Raw genomic sequence first — 23355 nt, forward strand, 5'->3', positions numbered from 1 at the left:
TTCAGTGGGGCTTAATATGAAAGATGAGGCTACCAAATGGTGGTTCTCACTTGACTACAAGCAGTTGCCCAAACTTTCAGATGCAAAATTTGAAAGAGTCCTTTTAGACAAATGGTCTCGAGCTAGAAAAAAGGAGAATGAGACACGTAAGGGGTTATTTTCTACTGGTATCTCCTTATTGTAGGTTCATGGATTGATTCAGAAGGAGAAGATCATTGTTTCTATAAATCCTAGTTGCAAGAAAAATCTCATAAATGTCAATTTGGCAAAAAAATTGCAAGTGCCAGCAAAACACATTAAAAACACATAGGTTAGTGTTGAGGATGTGCAAGTTTATAAATATTTGAAGCTTTCGATGGATAAGTATGTGTTGCATTGTGATTTTTACACTTCAGATATGGATAACATGGATGTTGTTTTAGGATATCCTTGCATGGAATCTATGGGTACTGTCAATATTAATGTGCAGAAGAAATTCCTGAAGCTCTGGTATAAAAAGAAGAAAATTACATTGCACGATATTTCCGTTAAGACCCAAGCAGAGACTATGGAGGTAGAAGTACAAATCTCTAATGACACTTACACATCAAATGATGAGCCTTTGATGATCGAAAATCAAACACAAACAGAGGTTGAAGCAAAAAATGGTTACAAGTGCTGATACATCAGATGAGGGCTCAGTGGTTGAAGTAATATTGGATGATAAGCAACAACAAAAGATGCCACAACATGTACTAGCTACCAATCAGGCTCCATTAGATGGTGATTTATAAAAAAAGACACCGTGGGTTAAAACTTCAACATATCATCACCCACATCACCCCGCAAGAAAACCACCAACAAGATGGCAACGAATTAGCTACAAGGACAACAACCCCCGCATAACAGATAGAGAGGAGCAAAGATCCACCTACTATACATCAACACAGAAGAGCTACGAGGATCAACTTCCATCTCAAGCGAGTGAGGAACCAGCTAGATTGAGAGTTCACCTTTCTCTTGGATGGCTAGTTGCACGTGCATGGTATCAGTGAACTACTTTTTTTAGTAGATCTTATTATTTGTGTTCTTCCCATGTTTCGGGGATGAAACATGTTAAGGGGGGTGGAATGTAGTATACCTAGGGGGGATAATATGGGGTACAAAGGGAGGTACCTAAGGGAATAATGTAATAATGGGATGTGCCATAGTAATAAATAAGGTGGTTACCCATATCATGTAAGGGACCAAAAGTAGTTAGGAATAATGTAATAAACCCATGGTATTAGATAGATGGTATTGAACGAACCATGGTAATGACCCATGGTATTCTATGTATGAGGCCTATATAGAAGCTAGAGACTCCCCATTGAGAAATGTCAAGGAATATTGTATGAACAGGCATATGGCTTGTGGAGTGTTGTCCTTCCTTAAGGAGTGAATGTATGGTGTTGCCCTACCTTAAGGGTTTAATCAATAAAGAGAAGCATTTCTATATCTAGATCTTATTATTTCTTGGGTTTATTTGCATTGTCTTATATTTTCATATCAGATCTATAACAAGTGGTATCAGAGCTATAACAAAATTCCATTGGTGAAATTGAGATGTGATAAGAACTTTATTTCTATATTTAGGAACTTGAAAATTGAAACTTCTCCCTTTTTGTAAATTGTTCTTCACTTTGATCACCTTTGCTCTGATACCATGTAGGAATTCCCACTATAGATCAATAGATTATGAAATGTACTAAAGCAAAATACAAAATCTACTTCTACAACCAACTTTGTTGAAGCTTAATCGAATATGAGCAAGATCAAGGAGAACACATATAACTGAAAATGAGAAATCAATCACACATAACACAAAAGAAATAACCCGGGGAAAGCCTCAGCATAAAACCCCAATCTCTGTATTATCATACAGGTGGAAATATGTTCAAGTTACAAAAGGAATCAGCTCTCAAGCTATCCTGCTCTCTCTGCAATCAAACAATACAGTTCACAGACTGATTAGACACTAGATATGCCTTCCATGAGCCCTCCAATTCTCCTATTTCCTTGTGTAGATTTTCTTGGGGTCCAATGATGTCACATGTGTGAATTGGCCTCATCACAGTGACTAAACTGAAGAAGTAATTGCGCAATCTCGAAGGAATGAATTCCTTCTGCATGCAAGAGATATTCACAATGGAATATTCCTGCAACTGACAGTACACTGTCCATCCATCTGATCTCAATTGGGTCTCTGTCTGAACTGGCATGCATGAGTTATTTATGAGAGAATATTCAGTTATCTGAAGTGCAACAGTTACATGCATGCATGCATTAACTAACTGAACTCACAATTAATTCAACAAACTATTTGAATTAATATAACTAGACTTGAATCAGTTAATTGAGCCAACTAATTACAACTCAATATTACAACTCATCCTTATCTCTTTAACTGATGGATAAATTCCTCAATTAATGGAGAAACTATTGCATGTCCCCACATATACTTCATGTTTGATTTTCTACAACTAATTAACTCAAGGTGAATTAATTAATTATTTTACAAGCAACTGCTAAGATCAAATTCGAATTTTTACTTCTCTATTTTAGTTCAGGGACTAACTAAAATAGGAAGGTATCCCGAAATGCTATTTATAGTAGTTCTAAATTTAGCACTTCTATATTTAGCATTTCTTGTTGCTATTTTCAACACCGCTCCACTACCACATCATTCCCTTGATTTCGCAATCACAAAAGGCCTTTGGTTATAGCTATTCCCCTCTACTCCAAAACCTTCGATTGCGATATTGCGATCATCGCATTGCAGACTTTCGATCATGGAAAATTTTAGTGTCTAATATTCGCAAGTGGGCTAATTTTATATGATTTTCCCAAAAGAAAGATTCACCAATTTCTATTTTTTATAAAAATGATTTGCCAAAATTTTACAATATAAAAATATTTTACCCTAAAAATCGCAAATATTATATACAAATTATATATAAAATCATTATAAATTTAAATAATTTTAAAAATTCATCAATAAACATTTTATAGACTGCATATTAAGGACTAGTGAGATTCTCCAATATTTCTAAACTTCAAGATAATTTTCCATCCTCAAAATTTTCCCTGCTTCTGATACCCAAAACGCCAATATTATGGTATCGCTATCACATACCAGGAAAACACATGGAAATAGGTTTTAAATTACCATTTGAAAGTTTTTGCGATATGATCTATTAATGATATAATAAATACTCACATGAAGCCATGATTTCAGTTATTAAATACTTCTAATGGTATTTATGATTTAAAGCCCCAAGGTGATTTGATGGCCTATATATAGATATTTCAGATTTTTTCGCATTTAAATTATATTCGCCATCATTTCAAACCTTGTATGTTGAAACGCTATGACATTTCAAACATTGTATGTTAAAATGCTCTAACATTTCGAACCTATTGCTTTTCATTCCTCTATGTTTCTGATTGCCAGTTAAACTCGAGATGAATCAATGTAACAGGATGACCAAAGCAAAGAAAGGAAAGAAATACATGGAAACTTCACAATCCATACCTTCTGCTTCTGATGTAATAGAAATGCCCCCACTTTTCTCAAACACTACATACATGATAGAAAGTGGAACATCATCATGGGAATCCATGTACCAATTTCTTGAAAGTGGAGGACCTAAGGTAATTCAGAGAGTGGCAATGATGGATGCTGCTTCATCTTCTGAAGTCTCCAACTATGAAGCCGCCGGCTCTTTTCTTCACAGGACCACTGGTCAACCCAAAATCCTTCCTTATATGAATATGGTGAAACAAATAATTGAGAATATCAATATCGTTGATAGGACATTCTTGACTTCAAGGAAAACAGTCATCAGGTCTTTTACAACTGGAGATTTCAATAAAATGTACCATATACCGGACCCAAAGAAGGTGTATGCCAAAGCTTTCCTTGAACATATTTCAAATGAGAATTAGGTAGAATCACATCCAATTAAACAATGGAGATCCTACCCAAACAAACACAAGCATGAAAAATTGGGTAGGTACTCTATATCTTCTCTCATTTCTCCCTATTCTTATATCGCAGCTATGATGTGTAGGCTATTCGGGCACCCTAATACAACTAAATTCTTAGCCGAATGGGTTCCTCTTATTTAGGCAGCATTTTATTCTTATATAATGGATTGGGGCACTATCCTTTCAAATAATATTGCCTCCCAAATGTGAGAATTTATACAGCATCGGTATATTACTACCAGAGTAGTTCCACCATTCTTTATGAGCTCATATATCATGGATGCAATCTGTTTAACTTCAAATTTCCCAACCATGGGATGGAAATGGATCATTCAAGCTCCCACGCCTATCCATATATATCATAAAATCTTGTGGTAATATAGTTTCTATACACACTTCTATAAAATTTCCCAAGGAGTCATGTTGCCAATACACCAAGTCGTTTTTGATAAAGGAACCCCAAGACTATCCGAAGAGGCCTAAATTGACTTCATACCAATAGGAAGGTGGCTTAGTGAAGATATATTCACCTATTTTAGATTCTATGGAAGTTTGGCACCTCCTCATGTTCTCCCATTATATGTCATAGATAAACTATTGGCTAGAGAAATTGCCTATGAAACTATAGGGGATGGATTGACAAAGACCCTAAAGGAAGCCAAGAAATCTCTTTGACCTTCATTCCCTATCTAATGTGGTGTATATTCTCTACATGATTTCAAGGATGCTTTGCTTGAAATTAATAAAATTACATGTTTAAATCTTGTTACTATTCCTGGTAAATAGTTTGATCCTAACAAAGTTGCACAAAATTTTACTGCCCAAGTGAAAATCAGGAAATTCAGTCATGAAGATGATGACTATTATGCCCTATTTGAATTTGACGAGGTATCTTCAAAAGTACACCATCTTCTTACATTGAAACTAAATCCAAAAAGTGTAGCACAATTCAAATAATACAGGGAAAGAAAACTACAGAACATCCCTTTGGATCTGTTGAGGATTCCTCAACCAATTACCCAAGAAGAGAAGGATTCAGAAAAAGGTTCAGAGTAGGATTCAAAACAGTGTTCAAAGTAGAATTCAAGAAAGAATTTAGAAAGGATTTCAGAACAAAATTCGGAACAAGACTTAGAGTAGTTTTCTAAGGATATTCATGTGGAAGATAAATCCACAGAAATGCATAATGATAAAATACCCTTCAATAATGAACTAGATGAAGCTTGGAAACAATTTGATCAACATCTCAAAGGACAACAAGGGGCATAAAATATTGAGATGGAGAAAACATTGAGCACACCCCAAAACACTGGACAAATCTCGTTTGCTGATAGGGCTTTTGATAAACCTGTCACTATAGAGGAAATTGAAATCATCCCGACATTCCCTTCATTTGAAATTGTCCTTAGGAAGAAATACCTCCTCTTGATGTCTTTTACATTCCCAGACATTGGGATGTGGTGAAAATATAGAGGAAAATGAGAAGAACAGATTCATCATCAACAATAATTATTGTTGATATACCAATGGACATGGTATGGAAGGATACACAATTTGATCCTTCAGAGAATTTGACAAAGTTGTCACAGTTTTCAGGTGTTTATGCATCTGCTATGATTGATAAAGCAACAGAAGTTTAACAGCTGGTCAGGGAAAAGGAAGAGAGAATTCAACGGTTGTAGCAACAGTTGGTAGAGGAAATAAAAAGTATTGATCAACAAGTGAAGAGACACATGTCTCAACTCCAGCAGAGATTTGATCAATTAAAGCTCCAACATCAGGCAAAGACAAATACTAAGGATGCTCAAATCTGACAACTCCAGTTTTCACTTGATCAGCTGAAGGACAATCCTAAAGTGGAGGACTTTATAAAGGAAGCATTGGACCTAAACAATCTATTATAAAAGCAACAAGTAGTGTTCTGTCAAAATTTGTCTATCATCAATCCACTATGTGTTAAAGGTGATTCACTAATGAATCAATCATCTGATCTAAGGGTGACTTTCAATGACATTGATGATAAAATCTTAGGATTTATAACATGGCAGGATACACCAAAAGGCATTGTAGAAGACCATCCTAGAATAAAGGAATCGCACAAGGAAATCCTCTTTACTTATTGGGACATTGTGTTAAAACAAGAAGAAAGAGCAGTCTCCAAGGAAACTGATGCTTCCAATAACATCATTGAAACTATCAATGATAACCTACATAATGCCAACCTGATTCAAGAATTCCCACCTAGTAATCTTCCTGATATCAAAGTCCCAGAATGGAAATGGAAAGAAAATTCAAAAGAAAAGGAATAAGAAGCCACACAACCAATTGCTAATGCTTCGCTACCTTGCTAACTCATCCACTCATATGCTTCCTACGCTTTTAGATGTAGTGTACACTCGAAAACTATGCATGAGGATAGGTCATCCCCCTAAAGTTAAGCCAATGATGGATATTTACGAGCTCAAGCAGCAAATGAAAGAATAGACACAATTGCATTCATGAGCTCATCATTTCAACAACTTCTATTTCTATATTATTATCTCTTATTTTAAGAAGAGTTGTTTCAACCTCCTCAGCACTTTTCATGTATTGTATATTTTTATATTTTATTTTTTCTATATAAATCCTTTCATGTCTACAAAGAAAGGGTACCCAAATTTTATAAGGAAAGACTTTGGAAGCTTGCACTTCTGTACTTTCAAGTTTATCTTAGTAGAACGACTAGATCAGGGTCCTAAAGTTTTGTAAAGAAGGTTTTGGAAGCTTGCACTTTTGTACTTTTGAAACCATCTTAATGAGGAAGACTGGAATGAAACTATTTCTTTCATGAGCAGAGTAATATAGATAAGACACTTTTATCATTGTATTTTTGTCTTTTTTATGAATTGATAGTGATTCCTATTTATATTGTTTATTATATGTAACTTTTCTAATGCAATTTTATATTAATTCACTTCTGAACATGCTATAATTGTCATCATTAATACATATACAAGCAATTTTTGAATGTTATTTGATTGAGATATGAGTTTCATCAATTATTTTGATTAACTATTTAATAAAAATTAAAATCTTTTCATTTCTGTAAGTGTTTGATTAATATTTATTATCATGCACTAAGGACAATTATTCTAGATCGCATAATCATAAGTAACCTCGAGTAATAGATAGATTAATATACATGTATTTCAATTTATAAATCATCCCCATCTATCACTTAGTTTTTTTTTATAAACACTCTATCCATTCTATCATATTTTTTTGGGAAACTTGGTTCCAACACACTCGTCTTTGGCCCTTTCGGCAACAACTTGCGTAGTCTAGGTTGCAGTCTCACCCGAAGAAGTATGGGGGTGTGTTGGAACCAAGTTTCCACATCCAGAGACGAGTGTGATGTCTTTTAGCGCCTCAACTCTGCCTTCATGTAGATTGATAATCCCTTAAGGCTCTTTACTATAACTCAGCTAAAATAGCCTTCAGACCTTCGCAAAGGTCTACGATCAGCCTTTGCGAACCTTTAACAGTCGATTTATCCACTTACGTGCATCAGAGAGAAACTCTAAATTAGTGTACGCGCGGATCTACTTAAGTTATTCAATAAAAATAACAGAATTCATAAGAGTCTTCATGAAAGTACTTAACATGCATTGCGTACATTTATTAATACTTATTCAAGAGAATCGCGGATCCTGAGATCAATATTCCATAAACACATTATTCATCAACAACATATAATGTTAATGGAAATAAACAAAATTACACAGTATTTCTTCGGTAACTTTCTTTATTGATCTCAGTTTAGATTTACAGACTCAAAACTACCCTACACACTTAGCTGCAGGGGTCGACACACTTAGTTGAAAAATCTACCTAGGCCTCTGCGTACTCAGCTACAGAGCCTTTCTTCTCCTATCTGACCCACTTCCCTGCGCTATCACTTCTCCTCTATTGACCCATTACATCTAATATATATCATAACATGATCTGCCTAAGACTCTCTAAGACACACCTATTTATATCCTTTTTCATACAATCCCGGGGTCCGCGGACCATGGGTGGGTCTCAAAAATGACTAAAACTTTACATAAACAAGGGGCTAAAACCCCTTTGACTCCTAATCATCTACGCGTTTCGCATCTAGAAATCACGGAGACTTTACATTAGTTACAAAAATATATCAAAACTTGGGTTATCTTAACCCCAAAATTGACCTAGGGACCCCATCCCAATAGGCCCCCAGCATAAAGATCATGACTCGCCCTCAAGTCACTCGATTGGCTTTGCGATCTTGCTACGAAGATCCCCCAGCTCCGCCTAGATTATTGCGACCTCGGCAACACTTTGAGTTGCTTCTTGCTTGACTTCTTCAACTAACTTGTCTATAGCTAGTCCTTCTGTGGCCAACCTCATTGTCTGTTGTGTGTGCTGAAATCCTTTAAGCTTATCCTGGATGGGTTTCATGACTTGATAAGTCTTTTCCAACCATGGCTGCAACCTGGAATTTAGCAAGGCCTCCTTCTTTTGTGCTTCCTCTACTTGCGCTAGGAGCTGCTTGCCCTCCTGTAATGTAGCTAGGTGCTACGTTGGTGAGATAGAGCGCATTGTTTCCCTAACTTCATCATACTGTCGCTGCAGCTCTCTTACTTCCATATTTAGTGTCTGAAGGTTCAGATCCTCCTTTAGATTTGTCACCAACTCCATTGCTTGCTCAAATAATGTTGAAAAGTAAGCGACTGTGGCATCCAAGGTGGTCATTCCTTCTTTTATCGCTACTCTTGGACCTCGGCCATAGTCATGGGCTGCAACTTTAACTGTAGCTCTGTGATATTTATATTGAGTTAAAAATGAACTTGGACGACCTCTGCTTTCGCTTCCCATAAAACAGTGGCTAATTTTCTGATCTTCACTTCTGGTTGTGCATCCTTAGGGATATGAAGCTCAGGCATTGTCCTGCATGCCTTTGCGAATGCTGACTCTAGTCGTGAACTTTGTGCCTACACAATCTCTCTTTCCTTTAAATCCTACGTCTTCTTAGCAAACATCTACTCATTGTTCACTATGTACTCGCTGATGAGATTGAGAGCGTGCTGCTCTCGAGCTCTCAATTCCTCTGTCACCCTTGTATGTAGTGCGTGGATGATCTCGTTGGGGAGCACTACTATGTTTAGCCCGATGTTCTTGATTGTGCTCAAGATGATGTGATCATCGGTTGACTCCACATGAAGGTACCCATGTGATAGTGCAACAGTCCTAAGGTCTAGGGTCCTTACCGACTCGGCTGCTTGGCTCATCCTCGGTGCCAGGTTCACTTGTTTTGTGCTCACTTGTCCGGTGCTTACCTGTATTCTACTTTCCTGGATCTCTAGCTTGCGTAGATCCTTTTGGACGCTCCCCAAAATCTCCATATATTACTTCTCAAATTGCTGCAACACTTTAGTCGTGGTATCCCTGATTTTATCCCTAATCTCATCGAGATCACCCTACGTAAAGACCATGGGATCACCCTGTGATTTGTATGATTTCTGCTTCTTCCTTGTACCTCCCGACTGCTTCTTGCCTCGTCTCTTGAGAATAAATTGGGTTCTCTTCTCCTCATATCCTCTGTCGCCCTACCCTAGAAGTTCCTCCTCCTCTGTTTCTGGCGAAGGTGACTTGCGATGTTCCTATTCTGCCTCCTCCTTCACAACATGCTCTTACGCCACTTGAGCCTTCTCTGCGGTTTCCTTCTTTTTATGCTCTATGAGTATACGCACATCTTGCTTTTTTGCCTCCTTTCTCTTCTGTGTTGTAGAACTTCCCGTTCCCTTGCTCATTCCAGCATCTAAGTTTGAGGGGGCATGCCATTCTGTAGGCCATCTCACAATTACCTCCTGCACATTTGTTTCCATCACCAAATATGGAAAGTCATGCCATTTCTTCTATGGATCCTTCCGTGCTTGAATGTACACTATGTGGAAGTCAACCTTGAACGTTGTGTAGGCTGACAGTTGCATGTACAAGGTTGGATACAACCTTGGACATTGGTTAATGGCCATGTGAAGACTCGATTCCATAAGGACTCAAAATATTTTCGTCTCTGTGATCAGTATAGGGTCCTTTGTAGCCCATAAGGAAGCAAATTGCGCTGCCTCTGGCAGTCCTTCCTCAAGCGGAGGAAACTGGTTGTCCTCTGGCAATTCCCACATGACAAGTATAATGGACAACATCCATGGAAACTACAGGTACCAGAACATCCTCCACGTGACATTTCCTCATCACCTTCCCTGCTAATATTTGCATGGCTATCTAAACTGCGGGGTCTGATAAGACAAAATCTCAAAATCTTTCTTCATTCTTTCTACAAGGACCTTTTCCCCCATATTTCTGCCAAACTCCTTGGCCTGATTCAATCATTCATATGACAGGTGCGTGATTCTATGGATTAGCAAGCCAGTGATGGGAATAGGCCCCTATCCATAAACACCCATCATGCACCAAATTGAGTAGTTGGCACTCAGAGATTGTGTTAATTGGGGTGTGGTGATCATGGGGTACCCACAGTAGATTAAGTAACCTCGATTTCTCACCATCGTAGACCCATTCCATTGTCTCTAATGCGGTAACACCTGACTCCGCGTAGTAGACATGATTCATGTACTTATCCGTCACTAAGTATGGAAACCTAGCATGATATTTGAGGTCCCAATCCTCCATTTTTAGCAGTGGGATCTGCATAAGCCACAGACCTCCAAAGAGAACCTTCTCAGGTAGCAGGGGCATAGAAATGGTAAACTTCTCTGAATCTAGGTCCTTTGTGACCTTCGCCTTTCCCTTCCATGGAGGGATATAGTCAGCTAGCTTCGTGATGGGCTCCACTCCTTCAGCATCTATGTCTTCTGTTCCCTGGCCTTCTTCCACCTCCAGGTCCATGAATTTCTCCAGCTGCTTGTCTTTCTTTTGTTTTTCTTGTGTTACAGAAAGCCTTCTTGGGGATCCACGCACTGGTACTCGCTTATTCTTCTTCTCCTTACTCATTTTAGTTGTTTGGGTTTCTCTGGCAAGGGTAGGCTTTGGCCTAGGTAACCTCGACATCATAGGCATAGGAGCCAGAGCTTCCATACTCACAACTTCTGGGGCAGCTCCTTCAGAGGCAACATCGCCACCAGTACTCATGGTTTCTGTAGGGCTTGGTCCAAGCATTTTTTCTAGAATGAACTTATGATTTAACTTAGACAACTTAGTAAATGTAGGGCTCACAACTAAATCCTCCCAATACGATCGGTTCATAGGTGACAGACAACAATATCATTAGCAATTCTAAGAGCGCAAAGTGTTCTCTGTTGGATTGGCACGTGTAATTTATAGGGGTTTTTGAATTCAAATCCGACTATTCCCCCAAATTCTGACAATTAATGTTGTTTTGGTAGTATATCTTCAAATATTTTGGCCTTAAATGCCGCCATCCCACTCCTCTTAACTGTCTTCTAGCTGTCAAGTCATGAGCAGTGACTCCAATGGTCACTTTTCTGCTATACTCTACAACACCTCCCTCCATGGCATAACTTCCTGCGCATAGGTTCCTAGGTTGCAACTTCACTCTTTTCGGCACAGCCTGCCTGCTATGTAGTCCTCCAAACAGGGAAGTGTAGTTTATAGTCCCACGCTCCCTTGCCACTGCCTGGAGCACTAAGACTATCCTATCGCCATATAGTTATTGCACAGGATCCCCTGTATACAGCTTCAATCAGATCCCATTCACTGTTCCCAGAAAATGTTCTCCATTTAGCTTCGCGAGTTGAACTGCACCTCCATTTGTAATTTATTTGATAATATATGGCCCCAGCCGACGCATCTGAAATTTACTCGGAAATTTAGTGAACTTACTATCATATAACAAGACAAGATCGTTTACCTTGAACATGCAAAATTTGATGTGGTGATTGTGCCATGATTTTTCACGTTACTTCTGTACTTGTTGATGAAATCCTACCAAAAATCGATCCTCTTCAATCTCCATCAGTGGCGCGAGCCAGTCTTCCAAGGCCCCTCAATTCGCCATACCTGTGAGAGCTGTTATGCACAGACTAGGCACAATAGACTCCATCAGTATTACAACTTCCACACCATAGACCAATCAGAATGGCGTTTTTCCTATCATCTTCTTGCAAGTAGTCCTATAAGCCCATAGTACTGTAGGTACGTGCACATCCCAGTCATTTTTTTGCGTGTTGCCGATCTTCGTCAAAGCATTATCCAAAATATTGTTGAAGGTTTGAACAGTTCCATTGGCCTGTGGATGATACGGTATACTCTTTTAATGGTAGACTTGGAATTGTTCTGTCAATGCACTGATCATTTCGTTCAGAAAGTGCATACCTCTGTCGCTCATCAACACTTTCGAGCAGCCAAATCTAGTTAGGAAATATTCAAACAAAAACTTTGCTATCGTAGACCCTATACAATCCTTAACCTATTGCGCTTCTGCCCATCTAGTGAGACATTCCATTGCAGTGATGATATAGCTTGCACCATTTTTCTTCCCTTGGGGCTGAATTGGCCAAACGAAATCAATCACCCATTTCTCAAATGGATGCAAAGATACTTGAGGTTGTAATGGAAATTCATCCCTCTGCGATGTTCTTCCCGATCTCTGACATGCATTGCATGCCTTACAATATGCCTTGGAATCCTTTTCCATCATTGGCCACCATAAAACTGCACACAAAATCTTCTGTGCAATCGCCTTTCCTTCATGATGACCTCCCGCAGCCCCTCCATGAGCTTCAGCGAGAATGTTATCCCTCGCGAAGTCCAACACATATCTTCGCAATATTTCATCAGCAGCCATATTATACAAATCTCCTGCAATAACTGAAAAATATGTCGTGCGCACTACGAGTTCCTTCTTTTGATCAGTTGTATACCCTTTTGGTGCCATCCCTGTAGTCAAGAAGTGAATAATATCTGCAAAATTATTAATCGCTACGCGCACCGCAAAGAGCTGCGCATCTGGGAACCCTTACTCCAAATTACTGGGCTTCTCTCCTGTTTCGATCTGTGATGGTCAGGTCCCACATTTAACCTTTCTAGCTTCACAATTACTTCAAAGTCATACTCCTGGAATAGTAGCAACGACCTGCAAATATTCCCCCCCAACATAGGCTTATTGACTAGGTATTTCAAAGCAGAATGATGCATGTACATCTTGAAATGCTCTCCTAACAAATAGTGCCTAAATTTCTACAGCGCGTACACCATGGCCAATCCTTCATGCTCAGTAGTTGAGTAATTATTCTCATCCTTCGATATTTTCCTAGTCGTGAAGGCTAGAGGCTGGTCCATTTCTCCTTCACCAACGTCCATTAACACTACACCCAATGCAATGCAAGAGGCATCGACATGTACGTGAAATTCCTTCTTCCAATCAAGGAATACCAAGATTAGCACGGTGACTATCTTTTCTTTCAAGACATCTAAGCTATAATGACATTCTTCGTCCCAACAGAACGTTGCGTCCTTCTTCAGCAATTTCTCCATAGGCACGGTAATTTGAGCATATGCTTTGATAAATTTTATGTAATATCTTGTATGTCCCAGCGTCACATGCAACTGCTTAATGTTCCTTGTGGCCTCCAAATTCACAATTACTGCAATCTTTGCAGGGTCCACCATCAGCCCTTTCTTGCACACCATGTGACCGAGCATGATTCCAAAGGGAACACAAAAGATAAATTTCTTCAAGTTCAGCACGATCTCGTATCTATGACACATATCCAACATCAAGCGCAGGCTTGCTACATGGCACTTTACTAGTCCGAACACTATCTAGTCATTAAAGTACACTTCCAAGAACTTATGAATGAACTCCTTAAACGCTGCGATGACTACGCGAGAAAATATTGCAGGTGCATTCTTGAGTCCAAACGGCATCATAGTGTATTAAAGACAACCCCATTCCATTATGATGGTCTTTTTTCTCCTATCCTAAGGAACGATCTTAATCTAATGATATCTAGAGAACCCGTCATTGAAAGAGTAGGCCTCCTGCCCTCCAACATTGTTTAATACTTCATTGGTAAACGGCATCGAGGATGGATCATGGACGCATGCATCGTTAAGCTTCTGCAAATCTACAAAAATCCTTTACTCGCCCTTCTACTTCTTCTCCTAAACCACCATCGGGCTCACCCAATCAGATTCTTCAACTGGTTCTATGATGCCTACTTCCAACATCTTATCCAGTTCTAGGTGAACCTTTCCCTTGTATTTAGGATTAAGGAAATACGATCTCTGTTTAATAGGCTTTGCCTCTGGCTTTAGAGTGATCTTCATAACGCCCAAGTCACCAATTATGCCCTTCAAATCTAAAAACTTGGTAGGGAATAGATCTTGGTATTCATAGAGTAACTCAGCAACTTTATCCACAATAGAGTCATCCCAATAATCTTCAATCATTGCAAACTTCAGTTTTGGTTCAGTACTAATGTTTACCTGCTTTGTTTTCAATGATGCAGTGATGTCTGTGTTGTCTATTTTTGGGCCGTCGACTTCACAATTCCCTTCTACTTATGGAATTTTGATATTTCTTGAATCTGCATCCTCGTCTTCGGCGGTCACATTATAGCATTCCCGTGCATGGCGCAGCTAGGTGCTCCAATATAGTTGGACCCACTCCATAGGTTCTTGCGGCGTTCTGAATATGACTGCCTTAATCTCTTGTAGAACTTCACCGATGCTTGCGAAGTCATCCTCGAAGCTAAAGGTCAATAAGAACCCTTCCCTCAATATATCCCACTCCGCGGTGCCATAAAAAAGCTCCATTTCCAGAGACCAGATCATGGGAATCATATCCAAGGTATGGAAGAATATGTGCACCCATTCTTGCTGTGGTTCAGTCCCCCATGATTTGGTCCATTTTGCTAAGTGGTCATGAGGATCATCCTTCCTGCTATATTTCTTAGTCAATCGAGTGTCAGGACACCCAAACCCTAACCTCATCATTCTTCTATAATCCCTCCATCCATCAAAGCTATCTTTTTGCATACCCCACCATTGTGCTGGCATAGTGTGCAGTGATAAATCTAATGCTTGGAAGTGGTGATCCTCAGGGACTTCATGCTCAAATGCATCGAAAAACTTATCCACGTCAGTTAAACTATCGTAATAGGGTATGTTCCTTACCACCGACAAAACATAGCACAATGATTTCACCATCATATTGCAGTGCAGTGTAGATACTTCATGTAGGAAATATCCCAGTCCCATGCAATTCATCCATACTCCGTGAGATTGATCCAGTCCTGGTCTCGCACTGTTATTTTTCAGATTTGAACTAGTTCATCCTCACTTTCTTCATAATCGTGGGCTGGTTCAGTGTAGTGCGCCCCTTCTACAGGGTCCAACGACACTACAAACTAAAGCAATTTCCTTTCAAGCAACATTTTCCTCTTCTTCAAGTTGATGACCCCATTCATGTCAATGGCCCTGTCAATTCCCAGGAGCGCAGGGTATGGATTACTGTTATCAATGATCTCTACCACCTCAAAGTTTTCCATCGCACTTGCACCTTCGATATCAATGGTTACTCCATATAATCATCCCATAGGGATGATTTTCTATTGGTTTTCCATTCTGAACTGAATCAGAGACCATTGCAGTGTAGGTCTCCCCATTCTTCCCCATGTTTGTTTTGGAAAAACACTCGCATCAGACCCTAGATCCAAAATTACCTGGTCCATCTCATAATCTCCTATCTACGCGGTGAGCCTCATCTCGTTCCCTATTCTCGCCTTATGTTTTCCAATTTTTCTGACGACCTGGTGTCCATAAATGACCTTCTCTTTGTTGTCATATTTATTTATCAACTCCTACAGGCCTTCCACAACTTTGCTATCGCCCAAAAGCTTTATGCAAGCCTGCAAAAATGTAGTAAGAACAGAGGGGTCAACCCCTACAGGTGCACTAGTGTCTTGCACCTTGTCCTGAATTCCTGAGGTGGATGCCTCAATGAATCTTTTCTTGGCCTCCATAAATGTTTCCTTAGCATGCACGAGATCAAAATCCAGTTCCTTCTCTGGGGCCTTGCGAACCCATCCATCCTCTTCAGGTTATTTACCTCTATCAGCGTTGGTCGTTATTCCACTTCTCAGTATTATACTCACACTTTGATCTTCCTCGCGGGGCTCAAATCTCATCATCTATAAGTTCTACGTAGGTTGTTGAGGTTGCATTTTCTTTTCCTACATCTTATCTATCAACATCAAGCATTCTTCTATGATATGGTCAAACTAGCTGTACTAATGACATGATGGGCATGTCTGATTCTGACACTCCCACGCGTAGTACCCTAGGGTTCCGCAGCTATAACAAATAACTTGATCCCAGCCTTGTCCTCATCCCTGATATCCTCCGTGGTCTTCTCCCATGCCCTGCTCTAGAAGCCAAGTTTCCTCTTGCATCTGGTATGTATGTGTTCTTTCCATCATCATCTCATAGCTGCAATAGTGGTGCTCATCATGGCCCATGTTGGCATTATGATGCATGTGTTGTACTTGATGGCAACCCTCTCATAGAAGAATATCTCACTTATGTATAACTGGATGAATCTTCAGAAGAGATGTCAGATGTGACTGATGGAGGACAACTCAAAGGAATCAGATGATAGTTCTAAGTGTGACAAGTTAGCTTTGCCATCAAGTCCAAAGGGGGAGATTGTTGGCATTATGAGACAAGTGTTGTCCTTGATGGCAAATCACACTGATGACAAATCATAGTGCAGAAGGATAGCAGCAAGGAATTGATGATCAGTCTACAAGTATGAAGAAAAATATATACACGCTGGTTCACTATATACCAAGTCGCGTATACAAGCAGGTTCACTATATACCAAGTCGCGTATACGCAGGTTCGCTATATACCAAGTAGCTTGTACACGCAGGTTGGCTTCAGCAAAAGCGCGTGTATGTGGAAATCTTATCTTTGGTCCACGGCGGTTATTCCTTGGAAGTTGTGCCTATGGTTTTGGACCTTGGTGTCTCGACGGACGTGCTGATCCCTAGTTTTGAAGTTGATGGTATTGGATCTCTATGGTTTTGGCCCTTGGTATTGAACAAGGCCTAAGGCTATATAAGGAGAAGGAAATCATTAGGCAAGTGCATCTGAAATGTCTTGAATATCTGATGAAGCATTAGATCCAGTATGCAGGGTTATGGGTTGATGATGCATTGCTTGATCTGAGCTAAGGAGAGATCTCACCGGTTGATGGAGAACTAGATCTAAGGAGAGATCGGGATCAAATGGTTTGAAATGAACTATCTTTATAATGCTTATTCTAGATCTACATACTGACGCATGTATAGTTCTATAAGTGTTATGAGTATGACTGATGTCTGGTACAGCTGCAAGGTATGAGAAATTATTTTTAGATCTGTACGCGGGTTGTCTTTGGCAAAAGAGCGTATACACGTGGGTTTGATTCATCGAAGTAGCGTATACATTGTAAAGCTTGATATTTGAAGTTGCAGATGGATCTGATAGTTATTACAGAGTTTTGTGTCTGCTCTGTGTTCTGGTGACTGTTGTTAACAAGGTTTCAGTGATTCAGGGTTTGATGATTGTTATGAGCTTCAATGATAGTTATGGGTCCAGTATGAAAATTGGATGAAAAGTGGCCTTTCAGATTATGTGTTGTGCTTCAGTGTATCCAGTCTGAAAATTGATGAAACGTGGTACCTGGAGGTGAGAAGATTGTAGGCAAGCACCTACGTACTAGTATCTAAGCTAGTACAAAAGCTAAAGGAGATCTTTGGAGCATTGTAGCAGGTAGCAGCCTGCGTACTAGTAAATGGATCGGCTAGTACAAGAGCAAAGGGGGTTGTAGCTCCCGTACTGGTATAAGACTGCACCAGTACAAATATTGTAAAAGGATTTTCTTATTAAGAAGAAGATTGAGATGACTTGCAGCAGGTGGTTTTCACCCACATTGGGTTTCCACCTTATATCTTTGTGTTCATGTGTGTGGCTCTTGTGTGATGTTCTGTTCTGTTATTCTGCACCTGTTTACTGTTAATATGCTTAATAATGATCTGATGCATTTACTGAAGATTAAGCTAACTGAATTATAAGATCTCTGGATATACGCGAGTTTCATTAGACACAGTAGCGTGTACACGCGGGTTCACTTAATTGAAGTAGCGTATATGTTTCTGAGTATGAAATTGAAAAGTTAGATTGATCTGATAATACTGATTCACCCCCCCCCCTCTCAGTATTATTTCCAACAATTGGTATCAGAGCGGGTCCTTTGATAGAAGCTTGATCGCTTGAAGGAGATCCGTGGAACAATGGGAAAGAAGCTTAAGAAGAAAGCTCATAAGAAGAAGAAGACATCTCAGAAGGACTATGACAGTGGGAGAGTCGATTGGGGATTAGGTATAAGAAGCTCTTCAGATTCAGAATCAGATTCAGAATCATTATCAGGTATGAATGTGTTATCCCCTGATGTTCCAGCTATATTTCCTTGTGAAAGAGATGGAAGTGATAGTGAAACTACTGAACATGCTTGTATGGGTGAGCAAGAAAAGTGTCAAATAGAGGCAGTATTTAGAAGGCTTGCAGACAAAGTTAAAGATCAACAAGATCTATTGAACAAAAGGGAATGTGCTTTCAAAGAAGAAGTTACCAAACTAAAGGCCCAACTAGAAGAAGGAAACAAGGTAAGAAAGCTACTCAAGGACAAGGAAGACCAATGTCAAAAATTGCAGCATGAAGTGACATCATTAAGAAAAGAAGTCAGCGAAAGAAGCACAACCATCAAGAAATTCAAAGATAGATCCAGCTACTATGAAAATCTTGAAGCTACAATCCCCTCACTAAAAGGAGATCTTGAAGAATCAAAGAAGCAGAATACAAATCTACTCCAAGCTATTGCAAAACAAGAAAACGAAGTCACCAGCTTAAAATCTCAACTAGAATGTGCCTTCCGAGTTCGTCAAATGCAGCAAGATCTGAATGAAGAACAAGAAAAGGAGATTCTCAAACTAAGGCATCAGTTGGAAGAAGGAAGGAAAGATGGAGAAGACATGAAGAAGCAATGTCTAGAAAAGGAGGAACAACTTCAAGTTGAGGTAAATATCTTGAAAGGTAAAATAGAAGAAAAGGATAAGCTTTTACGATTTCAAGACAGTTCTAAAGTCTTGGATGATATTCTTAGTAGTCAAAGGTCTCCTGCTATCAAGACTGGTCTTGGTTTCCATGAATCTGTTGAAGGTGAATCTAGTTCACAAGGTGAGGCAAGGAACTCTAAAGAGAAATCCAAAATGATCAACAAGGAGATGAAAGGTCAATCTCATCATCAACCAAGGAAAGAAAGTCTTCAAAGAAAATATTTTACTTCTCCTATGAATAATATTGAATGTTATGTATGTCATAATCTTGGACATGTTGCAGCTAGATGTAGAAGAAGAAGAGTTCAATACTATTATGCGGACAGGTCATCTCAATCAAGGTACTTTAATGGATATTGCTTTGCTTGCAATATGTATGGTCACAAAGCTGCTGATTGCTACAGAAGGAACATGAAACATGTTAGATGTTATGCATGTAACAAGCTTGGACATATAGCAAAGGAATGCAGGAACAAAGGATGGACATCACACCGAAAGGAGAAAACCTCATCACACTTGAAGATATGGAGGAAGAAGGGAGTACAGTCAGCACAATGTACTGAGACACAGCACAGCACAGACATATCAGACTCAGGGGGAGCTGAAAGTGTAAACCTTCAGTGTCCTGAATCTCATACACAAGTTCCTTAAAGGGAAGTCGCGTATATACGCGAGTTCGACACTGCAAAGTTGCGTATATGTCAGTCTGAGGAAAAGCAGTGGGGACAGGCTCAGAAAAGGGATCTGATATGATTCAGTCCATTATTTGCTCTATTGGTTAATAGCTACAGTCTGCTGAGGATGTGTGGAAATGTTTTGTTACTTGTATGATGTCTAGAAGTGTTTTGATCCTAACTTGAGGATGAAGATGTTTTGATGCTTACTGCTGATATATGCATGATCAGATCTAACAAATGGCACTGGTTGAAGGGGAGCATATGCCTTTAGTAATTCATTGTTGGCATTATGGTTAATAATCCTTGGTGATGATTCTTATATGGATAAATGATATATCTTGCTATGATGTGACTCTTGGGGCTACATAGTTAATGATCAGATCAGATTTATGGTTGATTGCTTGATAATGCATATATGGTGCTTACATGGTGATATTCATAAGGACAAGGAGAAGTACAAAGCTTTAATACACATCTTCCTCACTTGATGATGAGTCACTTATATACTGCTGTTGTCATATGCATAAAGATCATACAGTTATGATGCAGGCACTCTTGTGAATAAGGATTGTTGCTGTTGATGATATCAAGAAGTTTTGTCAAATGAGCTTGAGCTCAAGATACATAGTGCTGATACATGGATGACTACTCAAGGTCGCTTTGTTGGAGACATGGTGATGAGTTCTTATCTATATAGGTTGATACTTGCATGTGTTGATTGATGCAGATGTTCCCAAGTAATGATACTTGGATCATGTAGAGCTTGATGAAATGGCTATGGTGGTTTCACACATGTGAATGACTCTGAATTCTGTTCAAAGGGATGAATTGATGCAGACATACCTTGTTATAGGTTGATGACTTATTCTCTACAGGACATTTACAGGTTGCTGATATGGAAATTGGTATACGCGAGTTGGATAAGGATTATCCGCGTATATACGCTTGTTTATGAAGATACAGACGTGTATATGATAATTTGAAGGAAATCAGTGGGTCAAACACAGAATGAAGATTCTGATATGGGTCCGACAGAGACCATCTGGCACAGGTTCAGGGGGAGCAGATAATCTTCCAATGATGCATTGTTGGCATTATCTTAAAGCCTTTGGTTCTGGTTCACATTTGTTGAAACAAAGTCAGAGGGAGAACAAAAGGATCTCTTGGTTGCTGATCTGAATGGTGATTGACAAGATGCTGGCAATTATTGGTGACTTTCATAAGTCTTGGTCTAGTTCTTTCATTTCTATGTCATATATCTCTTTTGTGGTATCTCTTTCATGGTGTCAAGGTCATGTAATGGTCTATTTTGGTTTCCCCACTATGCCTGGGATGATTGATGCAATATGATTGGTTGTCACATGTAAACTTTTGATGTATCCCCACTCGGTTGGGTGGATGAGTCAATTTTTGTATATCCTCACTTAGTTGAGAGATGGATGTATGTATGAGTCTTTGGTGATAGGAAGGTCTTTTATGATGTATAGAGTCATGTTCTTCTTGAAGAACATCTTTTGCAGATCTTGCCTACAGTCAGGAAGAGCATGAACAGCACACTTCAACGGTACATAGATTCAGCATGTACTCAGAGGGAGCATGGACAGATTGGTACACCTTGGCATATACAAAGGGGGAGATTATTCAGAGATTTCAGCAGGTACTCAGGGGGAGTATGGACAGTGGAATGATTCAGCAAAGGAAGAGAATATCTTGATCCACCCTTTGCCCTTGATGTCAAAGGGGGAGAGTGATTTGGTGTTGTTGCCATCAAGTCCAAAGGGGGAGATTGTTGGCATTATGATGCATGTGTTGTACTTGATGGCAACCCTCTCATAGAAGAATATCTCACTTATGTATAACTGGATGAATCTTTAGAAGAGATGTCAGATGTGACTGATGGAGGACAGCTCAAAGGAATCAGATGATAGTTCTAAGTGTGACAAGTTAGCTTTGCCATCAAGTCCAAAGGGGGAGATTGTTGGCATTATGAAACAAGTGTTGTCCTTGATGGCAAATCACACTGATGACAAATCATAGTGCAGAAGGATAGCAGCAAGGAATTGATGATCAGTCTACAAGTATGAAGAAAAATATATACACGCTGGTTCACTATATACCAAGTCGCGTATACAAGCAGGTTCACTATATACCAAGTCGCGTATACACAGGTTCGCTATATACCAAGTAGCTTGTACACCTAGGTTGGCTTCAGCAAAAGCGCGTGTATGTGGAAATCTTATCTTTGGTCCACGGCGGTTATTCCTTGGAAGTTGTGCCTATGGTTTTGGACCTTGGTGTCTCGACAGACGTGCTGATCCCTAGTTTTGAAAGTTGATGGTATTGGATCTCTATGGTTTTGGCCCTTGGTATTGAACAAGGCCTAAGGCTATATAAGGAGAAGGAAATCATTAGGCAAGTGCATCTGAAATGTCTTGAATATCTGATGAAGCATTAGATCCAGTATGCAGGGTTATGGGTTGATGATGCATTGCTTGATCTGAGCTAAGGAGAGATCTCACCGGTTGATGGAGAACTAGATCTAAGGAGAGATCGGGATCAAATGGTTTGAAATGAACTATCTTTATAATGCTTATTCTAGATCTACATACTGACGCATGTATAGTTCTATAAGTGTTATGAGTATGACTGATGTCTGGTACAGCTGCAAGGTATGAGAAATTATTTTTAGATCTGTACGCGGGTTGTCTTTGGCAAAAGAGCGTATACACACGGGTTTGATTCATCGAAGTAGCGTATACATTGTAAAGCTTGATATTTGAAGTTGCAGATGGATCTGATAGTTATTACAGAGTTCTGTGTCTGCTCTGTGTTCTGGTGACTGTTGTTAACAAGGTTTCAGTGATTCAGGGTTTGATGATTGTTATGAGCTTCAATGATAGTTATGGGTCCAGTATGAAAATTGGATGAAAAGTGGCCTTTCAGATTATGTGTTGTGCTTCAGTGTATCCAGTCTGAAAATTGATGAAACGTGGTACCTGGAGGTGAGAAGATTGTAGGCAAGCACCTACGTACTAGTATCTAAGCTAGTACAAAAGCTAAAGGAGATCTTTGGAGCATTGTAGCAGGTAGCAGCCTGCGTACTAGTAAATGGATCGGCTAGTACAAGAGCAAAGGGGGTTGTAGCTCTCGTACTGGTATAAGACTGCACCAGTACAAATATTGTAAAAGGATTTTCTTATTAAGAAGAAGATTGAGATGACTTGCAGCAGGTGGTTTTCACCCACATTGGGTTTCCACCTTATATCTTTGTGTTCATGTGTGTGGCTCTTGTGTGATGTTCTGTTCTGTTATTCTGCACCTGTTTACTGTTAATATGCTTAATAATGATCTGATGCATTTACTGAAGATTAAGCTAACTGAATTATAAGATCTCTGGATATACGCGAGTTTCATTAGACACAGTAGCGTGTACACGCGGGTTCACTTAATTGAAGTAGCGTATATGTTTCTGAGTATGAAATTAAAAAGTTTGATTGATCTGATAATACTGATTCACCCCCCCCTCT

The sequence above is a fragment of the Pinus tabuliformis genome, chromosome 1_2 (genome assembly GCF_031772625.1).
Source record: "Pinus tabuliformis cultivar Carrire ecotype Pingquan chromosome 1_2, CPIR1, whole genome shotgun sequence".
Taxonomy (NCBI): domain Eukaryota; kingdom Viridiplantae; phylum Streptophyta; class Pinopsida; order Pinales; family Pinaceae; genus Pinus; species Pinus tabuliformis.